General features: G+C 36.8%; 1 pseudogene across 1 annotated transcript; it reads left to right on the top strand.

Moving 5' to 3' along the window:
* The first annotated feature begins 15,044 nt into the window (after positions 1-15,044).
* On the top strand, positions 15,045-15,915 carry LOC308422386 (ribosome biogenesis protein NSA2 homolog; annotated as a pseudogene). The gene has a single exon. The product of its transcript is annotated as a ribosome biogenesis protein NSA2 homolog (transcript).
* Positions 15,916-16,229: the final 314 nt, after the last annotated feature.

The following is a 16,229-nucleotide window of genomic DNA, read 5'->3' as shown; positions in this document are numbered from 1 at the left end:
ACATTTAATGATATAATAAAGAACAATAATTCCTTTTGTTAGTCAGCTCCCAAGATCAGAGCTGTCCTTCAGGCTCTCTGTACATCACAGAACTGGAGAATCATTTAAATACTGTCTAATTTTGAGAGGAAGTGTTTTTGTTAGATAAATGTTATAATAAATAACTTTTTCCAACACTCAGTAGACTGTGTCATTTCCTCGTGCTCATATCTCATCACAAAAGTACTCCCAGAGCCTGTAAATTAAAAGACAGCCAAATACTGTGCATTATCTATTACCCTGACAGGTCTTTGTACTTGCCAATTATAACAAGGGTTTATGAATTCCTTTTGTTAATAGTGAAAATAAATGGGCAAACAAATACATGAAAGACATTAGTTGAAAAATAATTTCTGAATTATGCAGTTTACATTTGAGAAGTCAAGAGATAATGTCTTCATATTATTTCTTTCTTAATATTATTTCTTTCTCTCTCAGGATAGATGAATATATACACATACAGCAAGGTGACTGTGAATGTAAGCATATGCTTCACTAATGACATATTTGAAGAAGTCTTTAAATGCATAATCCTATTAGTAACTGAGCAATTTATTGTTTCTTAGGTCCTTTCCATAGTTAAATACCTTATCTATGTTGGTGTTTTATGGGTTGTGTTGTAATGGAGGTAGGATGCCACAATTCAGAATTGTATATATACCTCCAGGAGAAGTGAGACAAACTTACTTATATCCAATCTCAGCAATCTAGAGATAAAATGGATAATTATACCTATTTAAGACTCAGTCAGAGAAGAGGCGCTCAGGCCATCTGCCACCAGGAACAGCGGAGATCCAGGGACACAGGCCTGGTGAGACTGTTTAGCAAGTAGCCAAGTAGCAGAAAGGTCAGTTTTGAGCTCTCGGAACGTGCGCCCACACCCCAATTGGTTCAGGGCAGCAGGAACCCTGCCATAAGGTCTTAGTTTAAACCCAGTGGGCCTGTGCATGTAGAACAGCAGAGATCCAGGGACACAGGCCTGGTGATACTGCACTACAAGTAACCCGGGCACAAAGGGGTCTGGGTAGAGCACCTGGAAAGCACGCCCCTCCCCCATTGATTCAGGAAAGCAGGAACGCTGCCTTAGGGTCTTGGTTTCCACACGGAGGGCCCATGCATGCAGAATAGGTGCTCAGGCCATTTGACATCAGGAACAAAGGAGATTCAGGGACACAGGCTTGGTGAGACTGCACCGAAAGTAGCCAAGGCAAAAAGAGGTCTGGGTTGAGCCCGAAAAGCATGCCCCAACCCCATTAATTCAGGGGAGCAGGAATTCTGCCATAGGGTCCCAGTTTCCACCCAGTGGGCACATGCATGAAGAACAGGCACTCAGGCCATCTGCCACCAGGAACAGCAGATTCTTAAAAAAAAAAGAATAAAGAAATAGAAGCTTTTAAAGAGGAAACAAGAAAAATGCTCAAAGAAATCAAAGAACTAGAGGAAAACAAAACCAAATAGATGAAGGAGTTGAAGAAGGAATTTAAAATGGAAGTGGAAACAATAAAGAAAACACTAAAAGAGACAACTCTAGAGATAGAAAACCTAAAGAAGAAACCAGGAGTCACAGATGCAAGCATCTCTAACAGACTACAAGAGATAGAAGAGAGAATCTCGGGGGCCAAAGACAACATTGAAAACATAGACAAAACAGAGAAGATGCAAAAACCAAAAAGCTTCTAACCCAAAATGTCCAGGAAATCCAAGACACAATGAGAGGACCAAACCTAAGGATAATAGGAAAAGAAGAATATAGGAATAGAATATCAACTAAGAGGCACAGTAAATATCTTCAACAAAATCTTAGAAGAAAACTTCCCTACCCTTAAGAATGAGATGACCATGAGAATAAAAGAAACCTACAGAACTCCCAATAGGTTGAACAAAAAAAGAAAATTCTCTGGACATATAATAGTCAAAACGCCAAGTGCCCAAACAAAGAAAGAATACTAAAAGCAGTAAGGGAAAAAGGTCATGTAACAAATAAAGTCAGACCAAACAGAATCACACTCAACTTTTCAACAGAGAGTATGAAAGCTAGAAGATCCTGGACAGACATCATACAATCCCTAAGAGAGCACAAGTGTCAGCCCAAGCTGCTATACCTAGCCAACTCTCAATCACCATAGATGAAGAGACTAAGGTATTCCAAGAAAAAACTAAATTTACACAATATCTGAACACAAATACTGCACTACAACAAATTATAGGTGAAAAACCCAATACAAGGAGGGAAAGTGCATACTAGTAAAAACAAGAAAATATCTAAGTAAGAAAACCAAAATAAGAAAGACACACAGGCACAATTCTAACTCTAAAAACAAAAGTAGCAGGAAACAGCAACCACTATTCCTTAATATCAGTTAAGAAAAATGAACTCAATTACCCACCAAAATGATATAGGCTATCAGAATGGATACATGAACAGAATCCAGCATTTTGCTGCATACAGGAAACTCATCTCAGAGACAAAAACAAACACTATCTCAGAGTAAAAGGTTGGGAAAAAAAAACAAAAAACTTCCAATTAAAAGGCCCCAAGAAGCAAGCTGGAGTGGCCATTCCAATATGGAACAAAGTATATTTTCAACCAAAAGTTATCAAAAAGGATAAGGAAGAACACATTTTACTCAAAAAAGGGAAAATTTGTGAGGAGGAACTCTCAATCCTTAACATATATGCTCCAAATAAAAAAGCACTCATATTCATAAAAGAAACTCTTCTAAAGCTCGAAAAATGCATTGCACCCCAAACAATAATAGTGGGAGAACTCAACACCCAACTCTCATCATTGGATAGATCATGGAAACAGAAACTGAACAAGGACACAGTAAAACTAGCAGAGATTATGAACCAATTGGAATTAATAATCATCTACAGAACATATCATTGTAAAACAAAAGAATACAACTTTTTCTCAGCACCTCACCACACCTCCAAAATTGGCCATATAATTGGTTACAAAACAAGCCTCAATAGATATAATAAGATTGAAATACTTCCGTGCATCCTTTCAGGTTACCACGGTCTTAGGCTGGTCTTTAGTAACAACAAAGACAAAAAAAAAAAAAAAAAAAAAAAAAAAAAGCCCATATACACATGGAAACTAAACAATGCTCTATTAAATGATAGCATGGTCAAAGAAGAAATAAGGAAAAAATTGAGGATTTTCTAGAATTTAATGAAAACAAAAACACAACAAACCCATACCTATGTGATGCAATGAAAGCAGTACTGAGAGGAAATCACATAGCTCTAAGTGCTTCCAAAAAGAAACTGGAGAGAGCATATACTAGCAACTTGACAACACAGTTGAAAGCTCTAGAACAAAAGGAAGCAGATATACCCTAGAGTAGCAGACAGCAAGAAATAATCCAACTCAGAGCAGAAATTGACCAAATAGAAACAAAACGATACATTCAAAAAATCAACAAAATCAAGAGCTGGTTCTTTGAGAAAAGTAACAAGATTGATAATCCCTTAGCCAGACTAACTAGAAGGCAAAGAGGGAGTATCCAAATTAACAAAATCAGACACTAGAGTGGAGACATAATAAGGGAAACTGAGAAAATTCAAGAAATCATCAGATCCTAAACAAAAGGCTTTACTCAACAAAGCTGGAAAATCTGGAGAAAATGCATGAATTCCTAGACACATACCAGATACTAAAGTTAAATCAGGACCAGGTAAACCATCTGAATAATCCCATAACACGGAAAGAAATAGAAGCAGTCATCAAAAGCCTCCTAACCAAAAAAAGCCCAGGTCCAGATGGGTTCAGTACAGAATTCTATCAGACATTTATGGACGACTTAATACCAAGACTCTCCAAACTATTCAACAAAATAGAGTCACATGGAACACTACCTAACTCATTATTTGAGTCCACAATAGCCATTGATCCTAAACCACACAAATACGCTACAAGGAAAGAAAACTGCAGTCCAATCTTACTTATGAGTATTGATGCAAGTATACTCAACAAAATCTTTGCAAACTGAATCCAAGAACACATCAAAATTATCATTCACCATGATCAAGTAGGTTTCATCCCTGGGATGCAGGGATGGTTTAATATATGGAAATTCATCAGCATAATATACCATATAAACAAACTCAAAGGAAAAATCCCCATGGTCATCTCACTAAATGCTGAGTAAGCATATGACAAAATTCAACACTCCTTCAGTTAAAAGGCTTTGAAAGAACAGGAATCCAATGCCTATACCTAAACATAATAAAAGCAATATACAGCAAACCAATAGCCAACATCAAACTTAACAGTGAGAAACTTGAAACAATCCCACTAAAATCTGGGAGTAGACAGGGCTGCCCACTCCCCCCTTTTTATTCAACATCTGAGGAAATCACCATCCCTGACCTCACGCTATATTACAAGGCAATTGTGCTAAAAACTGCATGGTACTGGTACAGAGATAAGCACGTGGTTCAGTGGAATAGAATAGAAGAAGATCCAGAAATGAACCCTCACATATATGGTCATTTGATTTTTGACAAAGGAGCTGTAAACATTCAATGGAAAAAGGACAGCCTATTCAACAAATGGTGTTGGTCCAACTGGCACTCAGCAAGCAGAAGAGTGAAAATAGACCCGTTCTTATCTTCTTGTACAAAGCTCAAGTGTAACTGGATCAAAGATCTCCACATTAAACCAGATACACTGAAATTATTAGAAAAGAAAATAGGGAAAACCTTAGAACATGTAAGCACAGGTGAAAATTTCCTATCAGAACACCAATGGCTCATTCTCTAAGGTCAAATATTGACAAATGGAACTTAATGAGATTGCAAAGTTTTTGTAAGGATAAGGACACTTCCAAAATATAAAACGGCAGCCAACACATTGAGAAAAGATCTTTACCAACCCCACATCTGATAGATGCCTAATATCCAAGGTATACAAAGAAGTCAAGAAGTTAGACACCAGAGAATCAAACAACCTTATTAAAAAATAGTGTACAGAGCTAAACAAAATGTTCTCAATTGAGGAATATTGAATGGCTGAGAAGCATCTAAGGAAGTGCTCAACATCATTAGCTATCAGGGAAATGCAAATCAAAACAACACTGAGATTCTACCTCACACCAACCAGAATGCTAAGATAAAAATTTTATATGACAGCAAATGCTGGCGGGGATGTGGAGAAAGAGGAACACTTCTCCACTGTTGGTGGGGTTGTAAACTGGTACAACCACTCTGGAAATTAGTGGTGATTCCTCAGATAGTTGGACATAGTACTACCTGAAGACCCAGTTATTTCACTTCTGGGCATATACCCCAGAGTAGCTCCAACATACAACAAAGACACATGCACCACAATGCTTATAGCAGCCCTATTTATAATAGCCAGAGGCTGGAAAGAACCCAGATGTCCTTCCGTAGATGAGTGGATACAAAAATTGTGGTATCTTTACACAATGGAGTACTACTCAGCTATCAGAATTTATGAAATTCTTAAGAAAATGGATGCTTCTAGAGAATATCACCCTGAGTGAGGTAACCCAATTACAAAAGAACAGACATAATATGCAGTCTCTGATAATTGGATACTAACTCCAGAAAGCTTTGAACACCCCAGAAACAACTCACAGACTATATGAAGCTCAAGAAAAAAAAAAGAAAAATGAAAAACTATTATGCTTAATCTTTATACACCAAGAAAACTTTGACTATTTTCAGGTTACATCTTGTTTTACAGGTACTTTATGCTCATTGTAACTGGTAAGATTTTAATGCATATTGTCAAACCTTCAAAAATTAAGAACTTACAAAAATGGAATCACATACTTTTATGCCTAAATGCTTAAAATATGTACATTTATCTTTGTTTTTAAAAATAAAGTTGTAAAAAATAACTCAGTCAATGGTTTCAAGATTTGTATTACTTTGGCTTCAAACAACATGAATCTATTTGCTTTAAGTGCTACTGTGTTTGAAATGCACACATTAGTCAAAACAGCAGACAAGAGGTCAGAAGAGCTTGTAAGAATGGCTTTTTCTTCAGCTAACTTCATTTTTAACCTACTGTTTCTATTAAGATATCCGCACCTAAATTATGTCTCCTCTAGAGCTTTCTACCAGAATGGAAAACAAATGCCACATATGGATTTTTATTTACTAAGTGAATAAATTTAGAAAAAATAATAGTCCAAGGTAGTCAATATAGCACATTAAATATTAAAAAAATGTTTGTTTGATATACATATTTTTAGACAATTTCACTTACTTGAAAGGACTCATTGAAAATATGGTGGCAACTTTTTTTTTTTAATTTAGACACATGGAAGTGAAACTGTTTAGATGTTCCCTTTATTTTAGTATCTTTGTGATTAATACAAAATTTTCCATGGTCAATTCTTTGAAGTGAAATAAATATTTGAATATTAAAATTAAGTAAACAGCATGTTATTATGTGTCAGTTGCTTTGAGATCTAGGAGTAACCATCATGAATGAGAATGCATATGACAAAAATATTTGAATTCATTTCAACATTTATACAACATTATCAACGACAGACCACACTGAGTTCATATTTTCCTAGTCTATTTATAACTCATCACCATAGATATAATATTTTAAGGTCGTTGTGTCATCTAATTTTTTTCAGATGCAATAATTGCTGGAACATTACTTCATTTTAGTGCTATTGGCTCTTAATGTTGTATTTATTTAGTGTATCATGTCCAGTTATCATGGCAACACATGTGCTTTTGTTCTTTCTGCCCCACTCCTACCATCCACCATTCTGCAAGTGGCCCAGTTTTTCTATGATTGACAATATAAGGAAAGTATCCAAGTACTAGGTAGAGTCCTAATACTTACCACCGAGCCACACCAACTTGCACATAAGGGAACACAAACATTTATGGAAGCATCCTACTGTATACTGCTCTATGCACACTTCCATGTGCACCTATACTACTGTGCTAAATTAGCACAATTGCATGCGGTTTCCATTGCCCGTGTTTTCCAATATGAAACAACTCTTTACTCTAGTCCTCTTTCCTTACTTCTTTGCCATCACCTCTCTGAGCAACTACATGTATATGTTTACTAGTTCCAAAATAGCTCATCTTTTCTATAGGCTTTGATGAAAGCAAAATTCCTCTTATGTACAACTATGGTACCCACAAAAAAGGTATGCTATTCTGAAAGTAACCCTCCTTCAGCATCTGTTGCATAGTACTAAATTACAAAAGGCTATAGAACTTTGCCTGTTACAGAATGTCATATGAAAAGATCAGTGTGGCACATAGCCTTCTCAGACAGGCTGCTTTATCTTAGCAATATGCCTTCACAATTGATTCACTGAAGCTTATTTTAGCAGCTGATTACTTTTGATCACTGAGTAATATCCCATAGTATAAAAGAACAATAATGTTTTTGCACATTTACTTATTGAAGGGTATATTTATTGTTTCCAAATATGGAACATCAGGAAGGAGTAAAGTTGGTTCTAATATGTGAGTTTATGCATGTTAAGAATAAAAGATCTTAAATGGGCTTAAATTTTCAAATCTTATGTTTTCGTTGAATAAACACAAGAAGGGTTCTCTCTATGTTTCTCTAATATTTTCTTTAATAACTGACTCATCAGTGTCTTTCAGCATCTAATATTCCATAATTTTTATCAAAGTCTGAATTGCAATTGCTATAGTGATATCTAAGGTTATATGCTTGCTTTGGTCACTAAGAGAACGATAATTTCATTGAGAAAATTTGGAGCAAAAAAGTAATGTCAGAAAAGTTTAATATTCATAAGGAGTTGTGCACATATGGTTGTAAGCTGTTAACAAAATATTTAATGTTATTTCCCCTTTCAATGGTATTTTAATTGTGCAATAATGAAATCAGACTAGTTCTTATCAACAAACCTGAACTTTGAGAAATACCACTCAGATATGTCCCAATTATCTCTATCAGTAATTGAATTAAGAAAAACTTCAGATTTTTCAATATGCATAATCTGATGAATGCTAAAATAACAAAAATGTCATTTCTGTATTTTCTGTTTTAGACAAAACTATGCTTGTGATTATAATTAATTAATATGATGACATAGATTATAACAGCAATGCGAGAATATTAGAAGATGTTGCAATGAGTAGAAAGTTCTTTCTGGATCATCAAGGACTGAGGACTGATGTCAGATCCTCAGCATCCATAGAGATGCCACTCTCAGTATCTCTAACAAAGTGTAGAGACATGAAGGTCCTGGACAAAGGAGGACCACCCATCCTAACCAAAATGGGTAACTTCAGTGAGAGAACATGTCTCAAAGGACAAGATGAATTGTTACAAAGGAAGGTGTATGAAATAAATCGTCCACCTGCATATGCTCCCATACAGGTAAATATATCTGCAGACACAGTGTATACACATAAAGTAGAAACAGAAAAAGACAAAATATGTGGAACATGTCATCAGAGGATAAAGATGAACTGCATCAGAAAGCATCATAAAATTGTATTATCATTACCATGCACCTCAGTCCAGAAAGTGTGTGGTCAATAACTAAGAAAGTCTAGAAAGAAGAAACAGAACCTTAACATAAGTGACTATTTGGGAATTACTTGTCTGACATGCATGTATTTTGATGTCATAAAAAAATAAGATAAGAGAAGAAAGACAGTGAGATAAAATATCCCGTCAAACAGCCTTCAAATAGATCAAGTGGGGTTTTTTTTGCCTCTAACTTATATAATGATTAACCAATTAAGTTTATTTACTTGTTTGTTTATTGGTTTGTTTTACTTGTTTGAACCAGCCCCACTTTATGTGCTCCATGTACCCTATCCCCTGACATCTCTCTCCAAACTGCATGAGACCTATCTTTCATGTGGAAATAACACTCACTCTTCTACCAGTGTTATTGAATGTGCCATTGTTTCTTGTTGCCAAATCCTGGAACATGCCAAACTTTTGTGGCTAAATTACAAAGAACACATTAACCCATGAGTCATGGCTTCCTCATTACTGGAATACCGGACAATGGATTAGACTTTCCTCTGTGATTTTTGTATCAGTCGACCTAGCTCCTAACTCAGTTTTACTTTACCTTTGTCATTGTCAGTTCACAGTTGTGACATCATAATGATTTTCCCAGTATGCATGAAAAAAGAGCAGAAGGTGAAGGAAAAAAAAAAAACCACCTAATAAATGCTCCCCGAGTGTTTGTTCTTTTCGCAGAATAAAGTCCTAATACTTTATCCATCTGATTGATGTCTGGTTTCTCAAGGGAGGGAGTAGCTGCCTCCTTGCTGAGAACCTTCCTTGAGCTTGGCCTGTGGTGAACAGTAGGAAAGAAACCTGCTCCAGAAATGGTGTTTGCTTTGGGAAATAAAAGAGAATGTTGACTGAGAACCTCAGTACAAATGATGCCTTTACAAAACACTCAGAGTGAGGAAGGAGCACAGAGTGGTCACTTACAGGGGAAGCCTTGTTTCTCCTGCAGTGCAAACACACTTAGAGCTGGTAGAGTATGCCTTGCAAAGAGGGCTGCTTTGTTTTGTAGGGAGTTAAGGTTTCTCATCTTTGAATGACAAGTGTTAAATACTCCTGAAACTGCTGAGTTGTGCATTTTGAACAGGTTAAGTTTTGCAAATAAATTTTTCCCCAAGGATGAGAACATGCCCTCGAGCCCAACTACCAAAAACTATGTGTGTGGCACTCGAAAGCATAAATAATCCAAGTGTGAAAAGCAAATCCCTTCTCTCTCAGGACATTATTATTAATAATTGAAACTACCCTGCTTCCCTGCGGGTATTTTTACAACGTACTTAAGAGAAATGTGTGGAATGATGTTTGCACAGGAGAAGTGAGACGCAGCGAGTGGCAGTCAAAGTCAAGTGAACTTGGGGGAGCCTGTGACACACAGTGAAACACAAACAATGGCACCGACAAAAACAATATACTGTTGGTTTCTGAACCATCAATATTTAAACTATTCTATAAAGGGTGTGTTTTTATTTTAACAACTGAGTTCTGGACGAGAAATGATTTGAGGTTCTAGTGAGCCAATAGAATTATAGAGAAGATAGAGTTTTAGGAAAAAACGTGTCAGGTGGTGGTGGCACACACCTTGAATCCCAGTATTCAGGAGGCAGAAATAGGGAGATCTCTCTGAGTCTGAAAACAGACTGTTCTACAAAGTGAGTCTCAGGATAGCCAGGGATACACATTGAAATCCTGTTATGGAAAAAAAAAATGAGCAGAAGAAGAAATTGCAATAGGAAAAGTAGTTGATATATAAAGATCATTCAGAAAGGAACAGTCTAGTTTCTGGTCAGAAATCCTGGTGTGGAGCCAGTTCACTGCAATACATTCTTCAGAGACTAGTTTCTCGTTCTTTCTATTTTTAATAAATGTCTGAGAGTGCACACTGAGTGTACTTTCTCCTTTCTTGCTTGCTGATATTGAACTACCTTCCATATTGAGATACCTCATTATGAGATAGACTCAAATGGTGGGGGTTATGAAAGCATGATTTGTTTCACTACAATTTCAAAGTAGCAAGGAAAAAAACCATTTAAAATATTGATATCAAAACACAAATAATTGATGATAATACTTTAGGGGTACATATACAATGCAACTAGAAGGTGATATACTTGTCATATAAAATCAATGACCAAAGATCTTTTTATCAAATCTCTCATCTACCCTTCTGATTCACAAAAACATTCTCATATGCAATTATACTTCGGGGCTAAATCTATCAACAACTGATAGGAAAGCACAAACTTTAACTAAAAGGGGGTAAGGGATATTTCATTCTGGAAAGTCAAATATACATAACTATGGCCTGGAAACATACATTCAGGTCATCTCAAATGTGATCCAATAGCAACATAATAATAAAGAACATCATAAATGAAGGCACTTTCCAAGTACGGGTAGAGGGTGAGTTACAGAAAAGATGGATAGGCTGTGCTGTAGGCTCCAGGTACACTGCAATCTGGTGACACGTTTAGCCTCTTTAGTTGGTGAAAGTTACCAGTCAGTTAATATATCCCAAACAATTCTCACTTTCACCTTTAGTGATATGGATATTAAGTGAGAAACATATGGAGGAAATCCAAGAATGGCTCTTGATGCTGCTAAAGATAACTGAAGATAAATTATTAGTGGTATCTGGACCTGGACTATTCTAGCATTTCCACAGTCAATGAAGCCCTACTTAGCTATGTAGGTTGGCAGAAGTTTAAGAAAAAGTGGAGTTCTTTGCAGAAATGCTCACATTTTCCAACTATAGAGCTATTCATGAGAACTTAAACCACTTTGTAAATTCAAATTTCTCCTGATATATTTGAAAAATATGACAACAATAATAGCAGAAGCCTGGGCTCGGTGTGCCTGGTGCAGGGCATGCGCTAAGTCAAGGCCAAATGTTTGATCTCCAGCAAATACCAAGTGCCCTTCATGATTGCACGCCTCCTTGGACAGTTTATTATGTGTGCCTTAGGAGGTAAAAGGACCCCAATTTTAAATCACCCCAGAGTCCACCCTTGTAATCCAATGAACCTCAGACATCTGTCTTATCGTTAACCTGGATTTAAAAAATTGATCAGTGCTTCTGTCTACCTTGACTCTATGGCTCTTATTGACCTTAAAATGCATCAATACTTTTCATGGAAGTCGAACTTTTGTTTTGTTTTCTTTTCGAAAGTATTACAGCATCCTTCACAGAGTTTGGGGAACACTGCAGAAGAGGGGGAGGAAGGAGGAGGCAGGGTAGAGAGGGGTCCTTGACACCAGGAGGAATCAACTAAGCAGGGCTCCTTGGGGCTCAGAGACTGAAGCAGCAGCAATCACTGAGGCTGGGCGTGCCTCCTCCGGAACTATGCATACATTTTATGCTTGTTAGTTTGGTAGTTTTGGAGGAATGAGAATGGGGTGTCTTAAACTCTTTTGCCTGGTTTTGGAATGCACTTTCTCCTACTTGGTTGTCTGGCCAGCTTTGATATCAGGGTTTGTGCCTAGACTTACTATATTTCATGTCATGTTCAGTTGATGCCCTTAGGAGGCCTGACACTTTCTGAAGGGAAATAGAGGAGCAGTAGATCCGAGGGACAGAGGAGGTTGAGGGAGAACTGAGAGACATGGGGGGGGGATGCGAGTCTACAGTCTGGATATGTTATATAAGAGAAGAATAGATAGAAATGAATGTTGGAAGCATTGTTTCAAAAATGAATGTATTCTCATAGACCTTTCAGTGGTTCTTCATTATCTAAAGTAAGTCTATCACTTTAAGTTTAAAACTATTGCATTTAACGAAATAAATGAAGTGAATTATCTGGCTAGATGAACCCCTTCCCAAAACTAATAATGAGGATAAAATTCTAATCGCTTGTGTACAGAATAATGAGTCTAAATTTAATGAATGCTCACTGTAGCATAATTACATCTAATTTTTTCAAAGGACAAGATATTCCATGAAAGTTGCAAACATCAAAGTAATTTTTCCCCTTTTTACTCATTAAAACTCGGAATGTATTTCCAAGATATTTGCCTAGCCGTTATAAAAATCACATAAAATCTCAAAAAATATAAGAAATGTATATACATATACACATATTATATGATCATTTTATATGTATATAATGTATATATGTATATATAAAGATTACAAAACTCACACATATATGAATTCTTTCCCAGTCTCCTGACTTTTCAGGAAGTCATTCCTGTGTTTATAATGTATATAGATATTTATAGCTAGTCCTTTAAAAATGACCTTCAAGCTTCTGTTTTGCATTTAAATGTAAAGACATAAATAAGCGTGTCCATTTGTCTATGCACACACACACTGGGTAATTTACATATGAATACAGAAAATGTTACTACTACACTAAGACAAAGGAGTACATTTGGTATAAGATTGAATGACTTCTGAAAGGAAAACGGGTTCTTAATATAGGGGAAGCTGGAATGCTTTTGATGAGGCTGGCTTTCAGATGGAGTTGAGAAAGATACAGTTGGAAAGCAGAGAAGAGGATGTATTGTCCAAGAAAAACGTAATACATTGGATTTTTACAAATGAGAGTATAAAGCAGGAACATGGATATAAGGCATGAGGACCCCAAGAAATTGTTGGCAATGGTGTCTGCAGAGGGAACAGAAGGGCCATTCATGAACAGTCTTAAAAAGGAACCCAAATTTGGTACAGGCAGATACAGGACCACCTTGTGTATAGATGGTCTGGGAACTCAAAGAACTCACAGGTGAAGAAGTCAAAATATAAAGTCACTGTTGCATTAATATGAGTTCCTTAAAGGAGCAGAAACAATAAACTTACTCATATTACAAGAAAAAGGTTTATTGGCTGACATGATAGAGACCCAGCAGATTAACAATGGGCATCGTTTGTATGGTTAAGTTCAGAACAAAGTAGCTTTTCAGTCCTAAAGGCAGTGTGCTTTAGGAGTATGATTTGTCACTGAAGGTTTACTAAGTTTCTGAAGAGCCCCTAGTCACAGGGGCTAGAAAGCTAGGCTGCTGTGTACAGAAGTAACAACAGGGTAGAAGCATTCACCAACAAGAAAAGAAAGCAACTAAACAATCTGCATCTTTCTCCTGGAAAGCTGTGTCTGGTCTACTTTAGGTAGGTGCCACTCACACCAGGGGAACCTTTGCATCCATCAACTAATCCTTCCTGGAATTTCCCCCACAGATTCATCCAAAGGCTTGTCTTTTAGTTGATCCTGGATTCAATCAAAATGACAGTTAAGACTAACTCTCACCCTCTGCCCCAGGAATGATTATGTGGTAGCCAGAAGCAGCTGAGCTTATCCCACACAGTGTCTCTGAGACATCTGTTCCTTTTCCTCAGTTCACCTGACAGAAACTATGCAGAACGCATTCCTGTCAACCCTACCAAATATTCTGTATGGATTTTTTATTTGAATATTATTTTATGAGGTCAAAATTAATCATTTAGAAAATAGTGCTACGTGGAATCACGGATACCTTAAAAATGACTTTCCTGGAGCACAGTAGCAGAAAAAAAGCTTTTTGTTAAAGTCACTACTAGTCAAATCCTCATGTGAGCTTTCACAAACCACTAAGCTCAGGGTGGTCAATAAAAAAATTCCAATTTTCTTTTACAGCTTGAATTTCATTAGTAGCAACACAGACTTGTTTTCTTGATAAAGTAGAAGCATTTCAATAACTCCCAATGCTACTTACCTTCCACCATCATTTTGCCTCAGTACTTAGGGCAACTAAAATCTCTGGTCCACAAGGAAAGATTCCTATGTGGCTAGTAATCATTTTTTTGCAAAGATTTATTTTTTAAAATTTATTTCTGAAGTACTGACGACTGAACATAGGCCTTGAACATTATTTGTCACTGAGCAGTATCGTTAATTCTATGTATGCTTGTATTTTGAGATAATGGTCTTGCTAAGTTGTCCAGTCTAGCCATAGGCCTACGCCATAGGCCAAGCTAGTGTTGAACTTACCCTGTAACTCTATCTGGCCTTGAACGTCGCTTTCTTGCTGCCTTGGCTTCATGAGTAGATGGACCTAGAGGCTTAGACATCATTCTGGTGAAGAAAACATTTTTTTAAATATACTTAATGGTTAGGATATGATATACTAATTCTTCAGTGTCATGAAGAATATTATTAAGGGAACTTACTTTTTGTTTTTCTTCCATTGCTGGGTGGTAATGAAGCAGACATACACACCCTGGTCGTTTTCCTTAATTATGGTGAATTCAAAAGACTTTTATTGGTCATTTTACTAGCACTATCTGTAAACATAATATTGTTATAGAAGTAGTTATATACCTAATGGAGTGCTAGGGACTCCAGATTTGCTATAAAATCTTTAGTTTCAGAAGCGGTGGTGTGGACCTAAAACTTAATGCTGGGAAGATGCGCAGTTGGTCACAAATCCAAGCTACATAGAAATTGTGAGACTAAACTTTTTTTGGGGGGGGGATGTTTGATTTTGCTTAAGGCTTTTTAGGGAGGTCGCGGACTGCTCTTCCGCGGCTGTCATCATGCCACAGAATGAATATATTAAATTGCCCCGCAAACGATATGGATATCGTTTGGACTACCATGAGAAAAAGAGAAAGAAAGAAGGTCGGGAGGCCCATGAACGCTCAAAGAAAGCAAAAAAAATGATTGGCCTGAAAGCTAAGCTCTACCATAAACAGAGCCATGCAGAGAAGATACAAATGAAAAAGACTATTAAGATGCATGAAAAGAGAAACACCAAGCAGAAGGATGATGAGAAGACTCCACAGGGAGCGGTCCCTGCCTATCTGCTGGACAGAGAGGGGCAGTCAAGAGCAAAAGTACTTTCCAACATGATTAAGCAGAAACGAAAAGAAAAGGCGGGAAAATGGGAGGTTCCTCTACCCAAAGTTCGTGCCCAAGGAGAAACAGAAGTATTGAATGTTATTCGAACAGGAAAAAGAAAAAAGAAGGCATGGAAGAGAATAGTTACCAAAAGTCTGCTTTGTTGGTGATGGTTCTACAAGAAAACCACCTAAATATGAGAGGTTCATTAGGCCAATGGGTCTGCGTTTCAAAAAAGCCCATGTTACACACCCTGAGCTGAAAGCTACCTTTTGTCTGCCTATACTTGGTGTGAATAAGAATCCATCATCCTCACTGTATACAACCCTGGGTGTGATCACCAAAGGCACAGTTATTGAAGTGAATGTGAGCGAGTTGGGCCTCGTGACACAAGGAGGCAAGGTGATTTGGGGAAAGTACGCCCAAGTTACCAACAATCCTGAAAACGATGGGTGCATAAATGCAGTCCTGCTGGTTTGACCGTGATGTCATACAAGTCATTCCACTCACTATTGAAGACTACACAGTCAGGAAAACACCGCCACTGTGACCTTTTTGAACTACCAAGCAGCCTTACACCATGTGCAGTTATCAAGTATTTATTAAATTGTAAAGGAAAATAAAACACTGTCCAATTTAAAAAAAAAAAAAAAAAAAAAAAAAAGAAAGTCCTTATTTATTACATGAAAATGTAAAATAGCTTCAAACAACAAATTCAAAATGTTTTTTTTGACAATAGCAGGAGCTATTATTAAATCTAAATTTCTTAAACAAATATACAAATCTCTGTTAATAGTGTCTTTGTACTGATTTTGTATTATGCTCTTAAGTTTTTAAGTAAATTTTAAAAGTTTCACATC

The sequence above is a fragment of the Micromys minutus genome (assembly GCF_963924665.1).
Source record: "Micromys minutus genome assembly, chromosome: 7".
In the NCBI taxonomy this organism is placed as follows: Eukaryota; Metazoa; Chordata; class Mammalia; order Rodentia; family Muridae; genus Micromys; species Micromys minutus.
This window is presented reverse-complemented; position numbering and strand designations above follow the sequence as displayed.